The sequence below is a fragment of the Myotis lucifugus genome, unplaced genomic scaffold, assembly GCF_000147115.1.
Source record: "Myotis lucifugus unplaced genomic scaffold, Myoluc2.0 scaffold_11, whole genome shotgun sequence".
NCBI classification, from domain to species: Eukaryota; Metazoa; Chordata; class Mammalia; order Chiroptera; family Vespertilionidae; genus Myotis; species Myotis lucifugus.
Window position 1 is genome coordinate 717,549 of NW_005871059.1, and position 20,949 is coordinate 738,497.

General features: G+C 39.5%; 1 protein-coding gene across 14 annotated transcripts in view; it reads right to left on the reverse strand.

The window, feature by feature from the left end:
* Nucleotides 1–20,949, reverse strand: part of REV3L (REV3 like, DNA directed polymerase zeta catalytic subunit) — a 153,915-nt gene that overhangs the window by 107,320 nt on the left and 25,646 nt on the right. The gene's annotated exons all lie outside the window — the stretch shown is intronic.

Sequence of the window (20,949 nt, forward strand, 5' to 3'; positions counted from 1 at the left end):
GGGGGTAATTTTTGTGTATTTTAACCCCCCCCACTCTGGTTGTTTTTTTTTTCTTGGGCCAAGCTCCCCTTAATTCCTCGTGGCGCGGGGGTTTAAATTTTAAAAAAATTTGCGGACAAGCATCTATGAGTTCCGGAATATCCCCCCGCGTATTTTTTTTTAAAAAAGGTAATTCCCCTATATAAGACCGCCCCTTGGGGAAAAGGGAGAGGAAAAAATTTTCTCCTTTTTGGGTTTTTTTCATCGGGGCGGGGGGGGGGGGGGGGGGGGGGGGGGGCGTGAGAAGGGAATGGGGAAAAAAAACAGACAAAAACAAATCAAAAGAAAATCTCTACTGATCAGTGGTCTGTAATGGACTTCTGGATATCTAAATTGCATATTTGATGGAGTGGGACACAGGAGACACAACGAGAGGAGAAAGAAATAAGCACGCACACTTCCCAGAGAGCCATTATATCAGGCAAGGTGAAGAAGGGGTAAATGGTGATTTGCCAACAGTCATGATAAAGAAAGTAATATGAGTAAGAACTCACAAAAGAAGTGCCACAGAAACAGTAATGTATCAGTGACAAGGTTAAGTAACAACAGCAACAACAAAAAGCAGAGGCACCACTACTCTCATGATCTGGCAGAGCTGTCTGGAAGTGGTTCCTGTCCCCTGAGAATTGTCCCTAGTTCCCTTTACATCCATGCTATTTATCTAATTTCACATAGAGAGGAGAGCAGCAGTGATGGAAGAACACATCCATTTTTCTCATGCTGTCACTCACTATTCCTGACGTTCCTGCCAACACAATCTCATGCTTCTTGCCCAACCGCTATACTACTCTGTTTCACTGGGCTTTTTCTTTTGGTAGGAAAGGAACTATTTGTTTGATTACTAGTTCCTAAATATAATTTAGAATGATTTATATAAAATATATAGAAAATTGTTCTATGTTCTGTTGTTAACTGTGTTTATACTTTTCATAATGAGTAACACCAGCTTGTCTTATTCTGAAGGTACATTATAAGAGAATTAATAAATCTGGAAATTATTACATAAAGTAGAGCAAAACTGGAAAGACAAGTAACATAATGGAATAAGATCAATATCCTTCTGAGTGCAGTACTCTTATTTGAACTATCAACTTTCCACACTTTTGAAAGAATTACAAGCTGTTAGACCAATTTCAGTTTCTATTTTTAGCAGCAGTTATGCTACTTAGTATCAAGGCAATAAAAAATATTTTCAATTAAAAGCAAATTCTTCAGCTAGTTTTATTTCTAAATATGACATGGTACTATTTCCTAACTATTGCAGTTTTTAAATTCTTTTAAAAAACATGTTTTTATTGATTTCAAAGAGGAAGGGAGAGGGAGAGAGAGATAGAAACATCAATAATGAGAGAATTGTTGATAGGCTGCCTCTTGCACGGCCCACACTGGGGATCGAGCTAGCAACCTGGGCATATGCCCCTGACTGGGAATCAAACCGTGACCTCCTGGTTCATAGGTCGACGCTCAACCACTGAGCCATTCTGGCCAAGCTTTTAATTCTTCGAATAGAAAAAAAAAAATTCAGTTATAGTGAGTCTTAAATAAATATAATTAATTGGTTTACTGATGATCTACTTGAATACCTTTTAAACATCTCATGAAAAAAACATTATAACCATTACCCTGCTGGATATAAACCACAATTTGGTTAAAAGAAACTGGCATGGTAAAACATGGGATAAGAAAGATGGAGAGACAGAGAAGTATTCCCTTTTAAGTTGACAAATCTAAGATCAGTGATTACTGAATTACTAGTATAACAGTATATTTATAAGAACTATTGTAAGTTCCTAAAATATTAATTTTACAGTCCATATATTTTAATAGAAATCTGGGTAAATTTAAGAGACCCAATCATACAATATGATTTTTATTAATGATTTATTTATAGGAAGGGTGTTCACAAAGTTCACATATTTTTTTTCTTTTTGTTTCTTTTTTTTCATTCTTGCTATTCTTTTCTTCTTCTTTCACATATTTAAAAAAATATATTTATTTTCACATCTCCTGTGAAGTAGGCACCAGAGGAATTACCTTTCTATTTATAGACTTTGGAACTACAATAATTTGTGGTATATGACTTAGGGGGGAAAAGCAGAAATGATTTATTCAGCAGGCACTGGACTAAGTGCTTTAAATATATTTCTAAAACTTAGAATAACCTTGCAAGTATCATAAACTTTAACTTTCCTAAAGTCACAAGATATTAAGTAATTGAATCAGGATTTGAAAACAGATTAATAAAAATCTAAAATCAATGCTTTTTCAATTTAACTATGTTGGTTCAAGTTAATGTTGGGTTCCTTAATCCTTAATTTCCCAGTTCTTATTTTGTCCTGAAAATACCTGTTTCCTTATCTGACTCTCTCTCAAAATCTTTGGGAGCTGGTGCTGTGTTTGAATGATCATAATATCCCCAGGACCCAGCACAAACACATAGTAAGTGCTAAATAAACATATCCTATATAATAAACGGGCAATATGCAAATAGACTGAACGGCAGAACAACCGAACAACCAATCAAAGTGTAATATGCTAATGATATGATGAGGCTGCTCAACTGCTCGCTATATGTGCACTGACTACCAGGGGGCAGACAGTCAACTGGTCGACCAGTCGCTATGACATGCACTGACCATCAGGGGGCAGTTGACCAGTCGACCAGTCGCTATGATGTGCACTGACTACTGGGGGGGCGGGGGGCAGATGCTCTGACTGGGAGGTTAGCTTGCTGCTGGGGTCCGGCCGATCAGGACTGAGCGAGATGGGCCAGACACACCCTGGAGCCTTCCCGTGGTCCCTCCCTGGCCCGATGGTGCACCAGTGGGGTCCCTCAGCCTGGCCTGCACCCTCTCGCAACCCAGGACCCCTCAGGAGATGTCCGAGAGCCGGTTTCAGCCCGATCCTGCAGGCCACACCCCTTGGGAGGGCACCAGACGCAGGGCTCATGGCTGGTGAGTGCTGCAGCAGCAGCAGCAGCCTTTCCTAATCGGGACTGAGTGGGCGCGAGCCCACAGCAGGCACAGTGGGGCTGGGATGAGCAGGAGTGGCAGGTAGGAGCTTCATACAGTGTTGAACTGCGGGTTTCAGCCCAATCCCTTCAGGCCACCCAGAGGGACCCCACCCATGCACAGATTCGTGCACTGGACCCCTAGTATTAAGTAAATGAATAAACCCTCAGCAAAACAGAATAACTGCTTAAGGAGAAAGACTGTGAATATCTGAAAAAAAAATCTATAAAAACAGAGGGACTCTGATACAACTAATGGAATTACCATCAGGGTTACTATAAAAAGTTTAGGTATTGTAAAGCATCCCCAGCTTATTGCATTTTCCTACCATGAATGACCTGAAGTCCCATGCAAAGCTGTAGTCACTGCATCCAAACAAGTGTACCTTCCTCTGATTCTCCAGCAGCTGGTGATAGTTCAGTGCAGGGGTCCTCAAACTACGGCCTGCGGGCCAACATGCAGCCCGCCGAAAACATTTATCCGGCCCGCCGGGTGTTTTTGCCACTGTGTGCATAGGAATTTGTTCATAGTTTTTTTTTAAACTATAGTCTGGCCCTCCCAACGGTCTGAGGGACAGTGAACTGGTCCCCTGTTTAAAAAGTTTGAGGACCCCTGGTTCAGTGTCTTACTCACCACCCTCTCTCAATGACAACCCCCTGAAGAACAACTACAGCATAGTAAAAAACTCCTGGCCTAGCACTAATGATTCTAATACAGAAGAGTATCATAGAATATAATGAGAAACGAGATAAATTAAGAAACTTTCAAAAAGATATATAAGGAAAGAAAAATGTGTAAAAACAAATGTAAGAGTCAATTTCTTTTTAGCAGTATTATGTCTTTGATTATTGTAAAACTTGTAGTTCTATAATAGCACTGCTTTATCTTGATAAAGATATACTTCCCTCCATCAGCTTTACCCCTCAAAAATGTGTGGAGCCACATGCTGTAAGTCCCTTAGAGATAAACTAGTCTACCATAAGTTAGGATTATGTTCAGTTGTGAGAAAATGCCCTAAAATCAGTGGCTTAGGTATTAAATTAGTGGCTTCTCTAGCATAAAAGACATCCAGAGGTAAGTAGTTGGGAATAAGGACTCAGGTTTAGTGACCTAATTAAGAGGAACCTTTGGCTTCAGGCCTGAGGCTTTTCCTATACTCCAAGGAGTTCCACACAGTTTTAAAAGAATATTTTTATAAAATCAGTGAAAGCTGTGCCATTTTGAAACATTACTAGATGATTTGAGGTTCTTTTTCTTATAAGATTTTTAAAAATTGATATTTAGAGAGAGAAAGGGAGAGGGAGAGAGAGAAACATTGATGTGAGAGCAGAACATTGACTGGCTGCCTCCTGCACTCCCCCAACTGGGGATTGACCAGTGTACTCAGACAATCCCCAACCAACTGAGCCACACTACCCAGGGTTCATTTGAGATTCTTAAATGATTTAGGATATTAGCTATTTCTAGGTAACATATGGATGCAAAGAAAGAAAATATGGCTACTTTCTGAATGCCCCCCTTATGGTCATGCTAAACTGAATTAAGGCAACAAGTCCAGTAGGAATATGGATGATTTCTGGGAGAATAAGTCTATATACATAGGTTTCCTTTTTTGTTTGTTTGTTTTTGTTATATATATATCAATGATGGGAGAGAATCATTGATCTGCTGGCTCCTGCATACCCCCCACTGGGGATCAAACCCACAACCCAGGCATGTGCCCTGACCAGGAATCGAACCATGGCCGCCTGGTTCATAGGTCGATGCTCAACCACTGAGCCACACCAGCAGGGCTGTATATAGGTTTCAAAAAATTTTTAAGAGTTTGAAATTTCTTTTAAAAAATATTTTTATTGATTTCAGGGAGGAAGACAGAGGGAGAGAGAGATAGAAACATCAATGAGAAAGAATCATTGATCAGCTGCTTCCTGCATGCTCCACATGGGGATGGAGCCCATAACCCAGGCTGTGACCGGGAATTGAACTGTGACCTCCAGGTTCCTAGGTCGACACTCAACCACTGAGCCATGCTGGCTGGGCATCTTCTTCTATATCTTAAGTGCCTGGATTTGGTCTCTTAATAAAATTGTGCATCTAAAAATCTTGTTAGTTTATTCCTAGCAAAATTACCTTTATTTTTGTAGATCCATGTTCCATAAACAGAAAGACTAACACATACCATTACTCTAATTCTAGGGTCTGCAAATTTCTTGTGTAAAGTGGCAGATAGCAAATATTTTAGGCTTTATGGGCCATACTATCTCTGATACAACTACTTAATTCTGCTGTAGTAGCCTGAAAGCCGCTGTAGGCAGTACTTAAGTGAATGGGCATGGCTGTGTTCCAATAAAATTTCATTTACAAAAACAATGAGAGGGATTTGGTCCATGGATAGTAGTTTCCCAATCCCTATTCTGACTGACTAGACTTCATCATCCAGAATGGAAAAGTTTACTGTCTTCTTTTTTAGTAACTACAATCAAAATCATGTTGGCCTAAGAGTATCTTAAAAGATTTAATAAGAAATGCTTATTTTATAATTTGCAAACCCTATTTCCCAAATCTCAAACTCAATCGACACAAAATTTTCAATAAAACTCTACAGAGCTATCACACACAAAAATCTTGGTATGTGAACAGGAAAACTTATTTCCTTCCTAGAATATCTTTTCTAAAAGTTTTATATCACAATCACTAACTCAATCTGCTTCCTTCTGGTCTTCCTTTGCTTCTTTCTAAATTTTCACCCCATCTTTCTTTCCCCACCCCATAAAACTACAAAATGAACCAAACAAAACTCCTCATACTCACAATTAGAAGGCAAGTATTATATCACCTATTCTCATTTTTAAAAGTCTTAAGAATATACTAAGTTAGCCTTAGAAATTACATTTTCAGAATTTATCCTAAGCAAAAAATTAAAAATATACCTGAAGATTTAGATATTATGGTGCTAAGACAGTATTACTAACAACAGTGAAAAAATAATAAAGACAATATAAATTTCCAAAAATAGGAGATTAAGTAATTATGGTATATTGGTATCATGGAATAGATTCATACCAAATTCTGCTTGCTGCCTGTTTTTGTAAATAAAGTTTTATTGGCATACATCATACACATTTGCTCTACTCAGAGTTGACCTAAAATATATACTATGTAGCCCTTTACAGAAAGTTTGCCAACCTCAGCAACAATTGGTGTGGAAGTATATTTTCTAGCATGAAGCAATGTTTATGCTATATTTATTCCAGGTGACATTCAGGTTTATTTCAATTATAAAACTACATATAGCCGAAACCGGTTTGGCTCAGTGGATAGAGCGTTGGCCTGCGGACTGAAAGGTCCCAGGTTCGATTCCGGTCAAGGGCATGTACCTGGGTTGCGGGCACATCCCCAGTGGGAGATGTGCAGGAGGCAGCTGGTTGATGTTTCTCTCTCATCGATGTTTCTAACTCTCTATCTCTCTCCCTTCCTCTCTGTAAAAAATCAATAAAATATATTTTAAAAAAAACAAAACAAAAACAAAAAACAAAAAAAACTACATATAAACATTAAACCATACAATGGGTGAATTTTTTCCTTTTTGCATATAATAAAATTGTGCAACTAGGCAATTACAGTATGGTAATTCTATATCCAGAAGTATCTAACTAAGATTGTGAGACTACAGGAAGGCTTCCGAGAAGTAGCAACAAAAAAAGCAAAGTAAGAAAGAATGTTACAGTATATACTAGAGAGAACATGGCATGGTCTAGCAACAGAAAAAATGTAGTTAGAATGGAGCAAGGTGTGCAATGAAGAGAAAGGCAAAGTGTGTGTGCACAGACTGTGATCTGTATTAATTTGCATTTTATAAAGTTCCCTTGTGGAGAAGCTGGGAAGAGAATATACTAGTAACAGGAGGCTGCTAGAGTAATTCAGGTGGGAGATGTCAGTAGAGATTGAGAAACTATCAAGAAGGATTGGGGCATAGAATCAAGAGGTAACTGACTGGATATTAGGGGTAGGGTAAAGGAGAAAGAATCAAAGATGACCCAAATTTTTGGTTTAGGCAACTAGATGACTGGAAACATCATTTAAAGAAAACTGAGAAAGAAGATAGGTTGATTTAGTTTTGAATTTATGGAATCTTATGTCTACAGATAAAGATTTACATTAAGCACAATTAGATACACAGATGTAGAGCTTATGAGAGAGATCTAGGCTAGAAAAGAAAGATTGGAAAGTATGAGTAACAATGGGATAATCAGGAAGAATAAACAAGAGAAGGGCCCTAAGCCAGAAACTTAAGAAATACTAATACCTACAGGAGAAACAGAGGAATTTGATTTATGTGGGATGTGAGAGAATGAGCCTCTGAGAAGGTTGCCAGGCAGGTGATAGTCAGTGAATAATTGAGCATTTTAGTATGTTAGCCATGGAACCAGAGTTCCAAGGATCCAGTAGAAATGCATTAAGAGAAGGCAATCAACAAGAAGCTGAATCAAAGACTGGAAGCAGGATGCAGATAAAAGTATACAGGACTGGGAAGAGGCACTTCCAGTTTGGCAGAGGAAGGATCTTTGTAAACCCTCTCCTCAAAAAGCAACAAGAACATTTGCAAATACTGTCAAAATCAACTTTTTTTTCAGCTCTGTAGGATAACTAAAGGCTTGTGACAAACTAAGTAGTGTTTTTTAAAATAGGATTAGTCTTCTTTTGTAATTATTATTATTTTTTTAGAGAGAGAGAGGAAGGGAGGGAGAGAGAAACATTGGCTTGCTATTCCACCCATGTGTGCATTCATTGATTGACTCTTGCATGCACCCTAACCGATGATTGAACCCACAACCTTGGAGCATCAGGATGATGCTCCAATCAACCAAGCCACCCAGCCAGGGCTAAGTAGTGTTTATTAAAACAAAAAGCAAGCAAGCAAACAAACAAAAAACACAGTTGCCTCTTAGCAATAATAGCAAGCTTTGTGGTATTCTAACTTGCCCTAACCCAATCCCCCCTGCTCCCCAAGCTCCTGGGTAGCCTTGAAAACCAAACCCTTATAACTACAGTTGCTATGCAAACCAATAACCAAAGAGGCACTGGAGAGGCCAGAATAGATTCGGAGTTCTCCAAAGCCCCAACCAAAGAGGCACTGGAGAGGCCAGAATAGATTCGGAGTTCTCCAAAGCCCCATTCTCAGGGCTTGCTTTTATTTGATCAGACTCAGAGCTCACTCTATGTGCAGAGTGCTATCCACAACATTTTTGTTGAAAACAATCAGCAGCAACTGTTTAACATCACAGCTGTTTAAAGGAATTTTACCAGTTGCAGCTAACAAGACACGGAACAAAAAACTTAAAAGGAAAAACCGAGGAATGAAATGCCCATAAATGGCTTTGAAAAACTCTAACAGGGTTCTGGGAATGTAAAAGGCTATGCACATGTGTGGAGCTGTATGCATGATCAGGAAGACCTGAGAAACTTCTAATCTTTCACTTCTGGTTAACCTTGAGACTGAGCTCCAACACACAGAAAGACCCCTCAACAAAAGCTAGAAAGAGACCTCCTGGCTCAAGGCATTTAAAGACATCTCTGGCCAATCATAAACTGACCACTAAACTATCTGGGCAGACTTCAAAAAATAGAGACTGTACAGAATCAGCCCCCCAAAAAAATCACTAAAGAAACAGCAACACCAACAACAGAGCAAAAACAAATCTTGGGGGTGTAAGAAATATGATTTTCATAACTGTTCCATTATTTAAAATATCTAGTGCTCAATAACAGAAAAATCTAAAACATACAAAGAAACAAGGAAGTATGACTCATACATAGAAAAAAAAAAGTAGTGGACAGAAATTGTCCCGGAAGAAGTCCAGACATTTATCTTACTAGACAAAGACTTTAAACAGGTATTATAAACATTTCAAACAACTAAAGGGACTCCTGTCTGAAGAATTTCAGGAAAGTTTGAGAATCATATCTTTCCTAATAGCAAATATAAATAAAGAGATAATATTTTATTTAAAAAAATAATTTGGGAATTTGGGAAATGAAAAGCACAGTAGCTAAAATGAAAAATTTATTAGAGGGGGTCGATAGCACATTTGAACTGGCAGAAGAAAAAAAAACCTAAATTCGAGGACAGGTGAGAAGAAATCCTCCAATCTGAGGAACCATAAGAAGAAAGAACTAACAAAGCCTCAAATATCTGTGGGACTCCAGTAAGCATACCAACATACACATAGTGTGAGTCTTAGAGAGAGAGGAGAGAAAAAGAAAGAATATTTTATGAAACAATAGCCCAAAACTTCCCAAATTTGATGGGAAACATTAATCTGCGTTGTAAGAGGTTCAACAGACTCCAAGTAGATAATACTTAAAGAGAACCACACTAGATATATGATTGCTGAACTATTAAAAGACAAAGAAAAAGCAGCAAAAGCAATTCATCATGAACACAGTTTCCACAATAAGATAAATAGCTGACTTCTCATTAGAAATCATGGAGGCCAGAAGACAGTGGGCTGATATAGTTAGTAGAAAAGATTCAACGAAGAATTCTATATATAGCAAATCTAATCTTCAAAAAACAAGGGAAAGCTGGCTGAGGTGGGGAAAAAAGAAGAAATAAAGACATTGCCAGATAAATAAAAATTGAGAGAATTTGTTTCTAGCAGACTTGTCATACAAGAAATATTAAAGGGTATTTAAGTTGAAGCTCAAATGAAAGGGCAATAGACAGTAATTCAAGTCCACACTAAGCAAGAAGGAAGCACCAGTAAAGTAAACAAATAGGTAAATACAAAAGATAATAGAAATGTATTTTTAACTCTTTTCTTCCATCTCATTTAAAGGACAGGTACATAAAATAATTTTAGTTGTGTTAATGGGGTTGTACAAATGGGGTTATACTGAAGCAAAGTTTTTATATGCTATTAAAATTAAATTGGGATTAATCCAAACTATACTGTTTTAAATTAAAATGTTAAGTATAACACAGAGCAACCACAAAGAAAATAGCTTAAAAAATTATACAAGATAATAACAGAATTAAAATAGTATACTAGGAACTATTTCTTTAGCATAAAAGAAAGCTGTAATAGAAGAATGAAGCGACAAAAAAGCATAGGCATAGAGAAGACAAATAGCAAAATGGCAGGTATAAAACTATATAGAACTGAAGGACACATTATGTCTTTGCCTACTCAATGGGGAAAATCAATTTTCACAATTTTGCGTTCACCAGTAAATTTGGGATACTATCCAAATGAGATTTTACAGAAACATCACAAGCCAAAGAAACTCTGGGTGTTAGAATCCTTTACCTCAGCTATGTCTCACATGTGCTCAATACATTTCCTTGAATTAATATATTCTATAACCAGAAGAATCATCACTGAAGAAATAGAAAAAAGACTGATGTAAAGAGTATTTTTTTAAGAGAACAAAGAATATATTAGTATTTAGAGGACAAACACTGTAACTTCATCTCATTCTTGAAGGACTAGCTCACCTGCTAATTCAAGGACCAGCTCACTTGCTAATTCAACTATACATGCCTTCTGTAACGCTCAAAAGTAAGTTTAAAACGTATTTCCTCATTTATGTCCTTGTAGCACATATATAAATCTATTATGGCACTTATCACATTATGCTATATATATGTTTATACACAGTGGAATCACATCATCTATGCATGTTATTGGCTAAAAGCAATGGGAAGAGACACAGAGAAAGAGACCAAATGAATAAATATGACAACACAATTAAATGGTGCCAGTGTGTCCAGTCAATAATTTATTTAGTGACATGAGGCACAGTTTATAAATCTATTGTTCGTTAGTCTCAGTTACTTTGTGCCTCTAACAGTGGAAGCATCTCCTGTTGAGAGAGGCAACTAAGTGTGATTCTATTATTTAAAAGACACAGTTCATAGTTTTCATAAAACATGGCTCTAACTATGGGCCAACTATTTCAACTAGACTCAACTGAGGAAACAGTGATTACTACGTTTACCGGTTAATAATGCAGATTTTTTTCAATAGATGGGAGTTACACATATGTTGATATATAGGCGATTTGATATGTATGCTATTTTGTTGTATTGACAGCAAGCTTCAAAACTTCATATGTCAAATTTTATGAAGGTGTCAACATCATAGATATTTTTACGCTTAAAAATGTTGAATTTCATGCCAAAAAAAGAGCATTTGCGGGAAGTTTTAATTCATTGCTTTATTTTGAAGAAAAGTGCTGCTGAATACTTCGGGAAGCTTATGGTGAACATGCTCCATTTCAAGATACTTGTGAATGCTAATGCTGGTTTAAGTGCTTTAAAAGTGATGATTTCGATGTGAAAGACAAAGAACGTCCAGGTCAACCGAAAAAGTTTGAAGACCAACAATTACAAGATGCGTGTCAAACTCAAAAACAACTTGCAGAAAGATTAAACGTTGCTCAGCAAACAATTTCCGATTGCTTACCAGCAATGGGAAATATTTTAAAGGAAGGAAAATGGGTGCCACATCAACTGAACGAAAGACAAATGGAAAACTGAAAAGTCATCAGTAAAATGTTGCTTCAATGGCACGAAAGAAAGTCTTTTTTGCATCGAATTGTGACTGGCGATGAAAAGTGGATTTATTTTGAGAATACCAAATACACAAAATCATGGGTTGATCCAGGTCAACCATCAATATCGACTGCAAGGCCAAATCGCTTCGGAAAGAAGAAATGATCTGCGTTTGGTGGGATCAGGAAGGTGTGGTGTATTATGCGCTTCTAAAACCAGGTGTAATCATTAATACTGATTGCTCCTGACAACAAATAATCGTAAAACAACCAGAACATGCCAGAAGACACGGCAAAGTAATTTTGCTTCATGATGACCCACCATCACACACTTCAAAACCAGTTAAAGATACAAGATCTTGCCTGGGAAGTATTAACGTGTCCGTGTCCCCCCCCCCCCCACCACAACGACCCCTGTATTCATCAGACCTTGCTCCTTCAGATTACCACTTGTTCCGATCAATGGCACACGCACTTTCTGAGCAGCACTTCAAAACATACGAAGAAGTGGAAAATTGGGGCTTTGAATGGTTTGCCTCAAAACAAGAAAAGTTCTATTGGGACGGTATCCACAAATTACCTGGAAGATGTAGCTAGCGATGGACATTACTTTGAATAAAGCACTTTTGATATTTCTCTTGAAATAATCGTGTTTTCTTTGATTACCCAATCCCGCATTATTAACCCGATACCCCTAGTAGTATCTTGTATCAGAGGTAAACTAAGCTGTTGGACTTGTAGAAAGATAGCTGGCAGATTTCATGGCATTTAGATATTGTCAAGGCTATTCTGCCTATGAGGTTTTAATCTCATACCTTTACTTCAGAACCCAATCCTCATGTAATATGCAACATCACTGTCTCTGTCTCCACACTTATATGTGTGACTTCCTTGAACATAAGCATCATGTCTTCTCCTTCTTCCTATTCTCAATGCCTAGCCAAGAGCCTGGAATATAGTGGGTGTTTAATACCTGGCTGATAAGTACGTGTAATACAGATAAAATTTGGTCTTTGTGCCCAGTTTTTGCACAGAGCTCCTAAAACGCTGGGAATTTCCTTTATGGTAGGAGTATTTTTTGTTTTTCATAACAACCCCTTTTGATCATATCTGAATTTATGCTGAGATGACTTTTGGTGGGGTCTTTAGATAGCTTTGCAATGGGGGCTGGTTGCCAGAGGAACCAACCATATAATCAGTGTTGAAACTTTCAACTCTATTCCCCCCTACCTCACATTCAGGAAGGAGGGGGGTCTTTAAGATTTAGTTCAATCATCAATAGCCAATGATTTAATCACTGATGCCTTTGTAATGAAGCATCAATAAAAACTCTTGACTAATGATGTGTTGAGAAACATCCTAGTTAGTAAACATGGATTGTGCATCCCAACTCCAGGGACAGAAGCATCTCAGCTCAGGACCCTTCTGAACCTTGCCCTATGTATCTCTTCATCTGACATTTGATTTGTATCCTTTATAATAAATGTATAAGTACAGCATTTTCTTGAGTTCTGTGAGATGGTTTAGCAATTTACCAAACCTGGAGAGGAGAGAAGGGTCATGGGAATTCCCCAATTTGCAGTCAGCTGGGCAGAAGTGCGGGTAGCTTAGAGACCCCATTTGTGGCAGCATCTGAAGTACAGGTAGTCTTGATGCCCTACCCTGTGGGGTCTGCACTAACTTTGGTTAGTTGGTGTCACAATTTAATTAAATTATAGAATACCCATAAGTTGATTTCAGAGAATTCACAATTTATTGTTGGAAAACCGATGCAAATGAACATCTTTTTCATACTGAGTAACTCCTAAGAGGTCTTTCAACTAAGTCTAGTATAAAATTTGACTGCTTTTATTTTTCCTTATAATTTCTTATGAATATATCGTTATAATGCCAATGATATATTTGTAACGAATGCCCTCTTATTTTCCCCTATTTGCAAGGGGACTAACTGGACTGAATTAAGGACCAACTTTCCATATTAAACAACAGTCAAACAGCAAAATACAACACACAAACTCTTTTATGATGAGTATGTCAAGAAACTGATGCAATGACGTGAACAAAGTTCATATGTACTTGTTTGCAGTTATTATTATAGAAAAAAAATCAGTAATTACCTTGACTTTCACAGTGACTGCAAACCTCAGTTTGGGTACTGCTTCAAGACCCACACACCATGGTTTATCATATTTTTCTAAAAAGCCCAGCCTTAAAAAATTAAACTGTCAGCAGTGGTTTTAAGCCAAAATCTCAAAACAAGAACAACAACAACAAAAAACCCACAAAAAAAACAATGTGTACATTTCAGACTAAATGTCATAAAAGTAACCAGCGTTTATTATTGCTATAAAAACTAAAATTCTGGTTTGTAAAATAAATACTGTTTTAGTTTCAGACATTTTATCCAGAATGGTCATGACACTAATCCTTGTGGTATTTTAATTGAAAGGTAAAAAATCCAAGGTTTCAAAGTAAAATTAATAACCTGATTGTAATGTGAAAATTCACCTCAGACTATTTAAAGCAATATTAATAGCTAATCAAGATAAATTTATTGTCTAGTTAAATTTGTATATAAATGCTTGCATTTTCTTTCAAAGATACATACATAATGTTATAGCTAATTAGATTATGCAAATCTAGTAAATTGTTCAACCATACTTTCTGATAGCCGAACACTAAAAGACCTTAAAATTTTACCTATCCACAGAGGTAAAAAAGACAACCTACCAAATAAGAGAAACTTCTGGGAAATCATACTTGTACATAGAATAAACAACTCTTGTAACTCAATAATAAAAAGACTTTTAAAAAACTCAATTTTAAAACAAAAGGAAGACATTTCTCCAAGAAGACATAAATGGCCAATACGTATGTGAAAAGATGCTCAATGGCAGTAGCTATCCGTGAAATGCAAATAAAAAAACAAAACGAAATACCACTTCACACCCACTATGTTGGCTATAATAATAAAGTCAGATAATAACAAATGTGGAGTAATTGGAGACTTCATACACTGCTGGTGGCAATGTTAAATGGTGTAGCTCCTTCCTCAAAGGTTAAACATAGTTATATATGACCAACCATTCTACTCCCAGATATATGTCCAAGATAAATGAAAATATACTTCCACACAAAAACTTGTATGTGAATGTTCATAACAGCATTATTCATGGTAGACATAAGGTGGTGTGAAACCAAATGTCCACTAACTGAAGAATGGGTAACTATAATGTGGAATATCCATACAATGTGGAATATTTATTTAGCCATAAAAAGGAATAGAGCACTGATACATGCCCCAACATGAATAAACTGTTGAAAAATGTCAAGTTAAAGAAGCCAGACACAAAAGATTATATATTGTATGATTCTGTTTATCTGAAATGTCCAGAATAAGTAAGTTTATAGGGATAGAAAGGTTATTAGTGGTTGGAAGGGCTGATGGTGTTGGATGGAATGGGTAGTAATTGCTATTGAATGACATTTCTTTTTAGAGTGCTAAAAATGTTATAAAATCAATTGTAGTGATGGTTGCGCAACTCTGTGAATATACAGTGGGGCCTTGACTTACGAGTGTCCCGACTAACGAGTTTTTTGAGATACCAGCTGTCAGCCGATTTTTTGCATTGAGTTGATAGAGTAATTTGAGTTAGCGAGCTCCTTAACAAGCTCCTTAAAGAGCTTGGTCTCGGAACGAATTAAACTCTAAAGGAGTTCATCACCACCAAACCAGTATTATATGAAATGTTGAGGGGTATTCTTTTTTTATATATATATTTTTTATTAATTTCAGAGAGGAAGGGAGAGGGAGAGAGAGATAGAAACATCAATGATGAGAGGGAATCATTGATTGGCTGCCTCTTGCACACCCCCTACTGAGGACTGAGCACACAATCCGGGCATGTGAGCTGACTGGAATCAAACCCGGGATCCGTCAGTCCACAGGCTGATGCTCTATCCACTGAGCCAAACTGGCCAGGGCAATCATAGTTATTTTAAACTAGAGGCCCGGTGCATGAAGTTCGTGCACTGGGGAGGGGGAGGGTGGGAGGGGACAGGGTCTTCTCAGCCCAGCCTGCACCCTCTCCAATCCAGGACCCCTTGGGGGATGTCTGACTGCCGGTTTAGACCCGATCCCGGGTATCGGGCCTAAACCGGCAGTCGGACATCCCTCTCACAATCCTGGACCGCTGCCTCCTAATTGCTCACCTGCCTGCCTGCCTAATTGCCCCCTAATTACCCCCCCCCACCAGCCTGATCACCCCTCATGCCTCTGTGTGCTGGCCTGGTCGCCCCACACAGCCTGCTTGTTCAGTCGTTTGGTCGTCCCTCACTAAACCCCCTGCCGGCCTGGTCATTGGCAGCCATCTTGTGAGGGCATAGGGTTAATTTGCATATTACCTCTATTATATAGGATTCACAATCTGGGCATGTTCCCTTGACCGGAAGCAAACCCAGGACCCTCAGTCTGCAGGCAACGCTCTATCCACTGAGCCAAACCAGCCAGGGCATTCTTTCCTTTTTATTGCTTCATAGTAATTCCTTGTATAGCTATATCAATTTGTTTACCCATTTCATGTATGAGGGAAGAGATTCAGAGTAGCTAGAGTCATAGAGTTAACTGATTGAGAAGAATTCCAAGGACTTCAGAGCCAGAAGCACTCTAAGCTCTAGATCAGCGGTTCTCAACCTGTGGGTCACGACCCCTTTGGCGGTGGAACAACCCTTTCATAGGGGTTGCCTAAGACCATCCTGCATATCAGATATTTACATTATGATTCATAACAGTAGCAACATTACAGTTATGAAGTAGCAGTGAAAATAATTTTATGACTGGGTCACAACATGAGGAACTGTATTTAAAGGGCCAGAAGGTTGAGAACCACTGCTCTAGATTCTTAGGTGGTGTTCTTCTCACTGTACCAAAGCATCACTTCAAAGAAGTTAAAGATCAAACAAAGAAACCCTTCCGGGATACAGTTTTTTTACCAAATAAAATTTGTGATTGATAAGAAAAGTACCTATTTATAATCACACTTTTAAAAAACAACACCCAACACTATGATACCCTTCAGTGAATTAACAGGAAAGAAAAAACATCCAAAGTTAAAAGGTCATTGAGCCCTAACTGGTTTGGCTCAGCGGATAGAGCGTCGGCCTGCGGACTCAAGGGTCCCAGGTTCGATTCCGGTCAAGGGCATGTACCTTGGTTGTGGGCACATCCCCAGTAGGGGGCGTGCAAGAGGCAGCTGATCGATGTTTCTCTCGCATCGATGTTTCTAACTCTCTATCCCTCTCCCCCTCCTCTCTGTAAAAAATCAATAAAATATATTAAAAAAAAATAAAAGGTCATTGAATCAAATGCTAACATTTAAAAATCTTTAAGAATATCGCCGAAACCGGTTTGGCTCAGTGGATAGAGCGTCGGGCTGCAGACTGAAAGGTCCCAGGTTCGATTCCGGTCAAGGGCATGTACCTGGGTTGCGGGCATATCCCCAGTAGGAGATGTGCAGGAGGCAGCTGATCGATGTTTCTCTCTCATCGATGTTTCTAACTCTCTATCTCTCTCCCTTCCTCTCTATAAAAAATCAATAAAATATATTTAAAAAAAAGATCTTTAAGAATATCTATACAGTCAACAACACTGACATTTCTTCTATTATCCATACTAGAGGCCTGGTGCATGAAAATTCGTGTACTGGTGGGGGGGGGAAGGGGGGCGGGTCCCTCAGCCCAGCCTGCCCCCTCTCGCAGTCTGGGAGCCCTCAGGCATGTCCTACTTAGGCCAGTGGGGAGCGGGGCCTAAGGCATAGTTTGGCCTCCCTTTGCGGGAGATAACCCAGGGATCAGGGGAAGGTGACGCCCCCATCACACCTCTGCTACTGCCACTGCCAGCTGCGAGGCTGCCTGAGCCTGGGCCCTAGTAGCCACTGCATCTTGTCTGAGCCTCAGGTTGGCCCTGAGCAGTGGCAGCCACCATCGGCGGCTTGCCTGAGCCTCAGGCCGGCCCACCATTGGCGGCTTGCCTGAGCCTCAGGCCGGCCCACCATTGGCGGCTTGCCTGAGCCTCGGGCTGACCCTCGGCAGCAGAGCCGCCATCCACTCCCCCATGCACCTCCTGGTCAAGTCCCTGCCCACCTGCGGCTGCCTTGCAGCTCATGCAGCCCCGCCCACCCACGTGCACCCGCTGTGCATGCAGACTCCTGGTGATTGCTCGTTGTGGCGTGAGGGCATCACGACCACATAGGCTTTTATTAGCAGAGATTCCTTCTTAATCCTAGCTACTGCCAATGCCGATTCCAAATTTACTTGGTGTTTCTCAAATAATAGCTCCTAAACATTTACCCTATATTCAGTTTTAAATGAAAATAATTTATATGTTCACCAATTTCTCCTGTTTAAGCTTATAAAATGCTAAGAGGAGTACCTAATTCTAGCATTTCTAGACAATTTTCAGTCTTTTGAGTCTTTTCTCAAGTCTGCCAAATCAATCCATTTCTAAATCCCCTATTTAGAAAATTTATCTCCTTAAAACATAACATAAAAGACAGTTCTTTTTCCGCCTATAACCTTTAAGCTCACTGTTAGACCACAACTAATTTAGTTTTCTGACCTAGGGATAAGAATTTTTCTGTACTATCAAATACTACTACTTTCCTCCCATGTTGAGAGCCTGTGATGACACCATTGAAGGTGCCCCTAAGTTATTACCATGGACTGAAAAGCCCAAAGTAGGGAAACACCAAAAATGAGATGGCCATTTGTTTGGACTGTCTAACCACCTCTTTTATTGCCCCCAAACATATATAACCTGCCTCTTTGCCAAATCTAGATAAATTTCGTGAAGTTGAAATAACTGGGAGAATTTGATGTCTTCCTCAGAGGCTATGAACAAATCTATGGATCTATTATATTTGAGATAAGCTCCATTGTAAGTTTCCTCTCTAACACGTTTTCCAGAACTCTCAGGTATTCCAAAAACAATATCTACCTCACAAGAATAAAGCAAAATATAAAGTGTACTTGCTGAGCACCTGAAGATGCTACATTAATTTGAAATGCTCCCACAATAAGTCAGGGGTAGGAGTAGTACATCCTTTGTGTTATAATCCTAATTCTCCTGAGAACAGATTAACTTTAGCTTTAAGCAACCTATCACATATATGACTCAAGAACTTCATCTATAACACAAATGAGGTAAGTAAATGAGACTAAATGACTTATTCTATTACATTTACATAGTGAAGAAAAGTAAAACTTTAAGGTGATAAGAGCATTGAATAGAATTCTATAACAAAACTTCCCAAATGCCAGTCACTAGATCCAGGACAAGTGATAATTTGATTATTAACAGCTATGGCAAAGACAGCTATTTAGAATTTGGGTCAACTTTTGGTTTTAGGTTCTGAAAATTCCTGTGAACTGCTATCTTCACCCAAAACAAAACAAATTTTTTTTTATATAGCCCAGATAACATGCCTAAGAAGCTAGCTGCAGGCTCCCCCAATTCCAAGTCTAACAAAATTAGACTCACTTGAAAGAAAAAATGCCAGGGATGTAATGTCACCTGCTCACTGTTCCTTTTTGTCATTAGAAAAATTTTACAAAGCAGGTTAATGTTTAAGGTAAACTTCTCTCATCTAGCAAAGAAAACATAGTATTCTTCTTCCTACTTCTTCCCCAGATATATAGTGGACAAAGTGAGGGAGATTTATGGAAGGCAATGATTAACTCAGATAACTAATTTAGGTAGTCAGGAAACAAGATCATTTCCAGAAATTAACTAAATAATATGGCAATTGGAAAACAACATTAAGCTCTTAGAACATGTAAAACTGCCTTGAAAGGAAGGAAAATTAGAAACTTTTAGTCCTAGGTAAAATATCAATGAGAATATACTTCTATCTGAAGAAAAAACTGTTAATAAGAACACAGGTAAAAAGAAAATTAAAAGTATTAAATTTAGAAATTGACATATTCAAGTTACCCTTACAAAACTTACAAAGAAAGTATCTTTCTAAAATGCTTTCTTGCCTAGTTGTTCTAAGGAAATTAGGGGAATATGCCAACAATTGACCATGTATTTTTATTGAACACCTAATACATAAAAGGCTTTATATAGGTAATGTGAATTTTAAAATGAGTTTAGTCTTCCCTTGCCTTTAAAGACCTGAGACTGAAGTTTGGGCACCAAGTCACATTATCCTATCTAATAAAAGAGAAACATGGTAATTAGCCATACATCCACTACCCTTCCCATTGGCTAATCAGGGCAATATGCAAATTAACTGCCAGCCAAGATGGTGGCCGGCAGCCAGGCAGCTTAAAGCGAACAGGAGGCTTGCTTGCTCCAGTGACTGCGGACTCCAACATTCCCCGCCTGACTTGGCGGCCTCTCAGCTGCAACTCTAAGCAACTATGTTGCAAATATAGAAGCTAAACAAAACTCCAGAAACCTGCATTAGTCAGCTGGGCTTCAGCCAGCCGGACCGCAACATTGTATCAAATACAGAAGGTAAACAAAGGCCAGAAACCTGCTTTCAGCAGCCGAGGCCTCAAAGCTGAAGCTGGCCCAGAATAAAAAAAAAAGAAAAAAAGGAGCGGTTGGGAGCTTCAGTCACCCGCCAGCCTGAAAACGGCCCTCAGCCAGACTGGCCAGGCACCCCAGTGGGGACCCCCACCCTGATCCAGGACACCCTTCAGGGCAAACCAGCCGGCCCCCACCCGTGCACCAGGCCTCTATTCTATATAGTAAAAGGGTAATAAGCCTCCCAGCACCGGGATCATTGGAGCCGCAAGGCCTCCAGGCACCGGGATCAGCCTGACAGGGGGCAGCGCCCAAACCCCCTGATCGCCCTGCGGCTCTGTGTGTGACAGGGGGCGGGGCCACAACCTCCCTATCCGCTCTGCTCTGTGCCTGATAGCGGGAAGCTCCCCAACCCCCTGATCGCCCTGCACTGTGCCTGATAGCGGGGTGTGGCGCCCCAACCCCCTGATTGGCCCTGCTCTGTGTGTGACAGGGTGCGCCAACCCCCTGATTGGCCCTGCTCTGTGTGTGACAGGGTGCAGTGCCCCAACCCCCTGATCAGCCCTGCTCTGTGGGCGATAGAGGGCGGCGCCACAACCCCCCCCCCCCCCCACACAAACACACGGGCCCTGCTCTTCTGTGTGATGGGGTAAAGCCATTACCTCCCCATCGGCCCTGCCCTGAGTGTGAAAGTGGCGGCGCCCCAACCCCCTTGATCGGACCTGGTCTGTGTGTGACAAGCGGCGGTGCCCCCACTCTCCCTATTCGGAACTAATTTGTGAGTGACGGGGTTAGCTCCTCAACCCCCCTGAT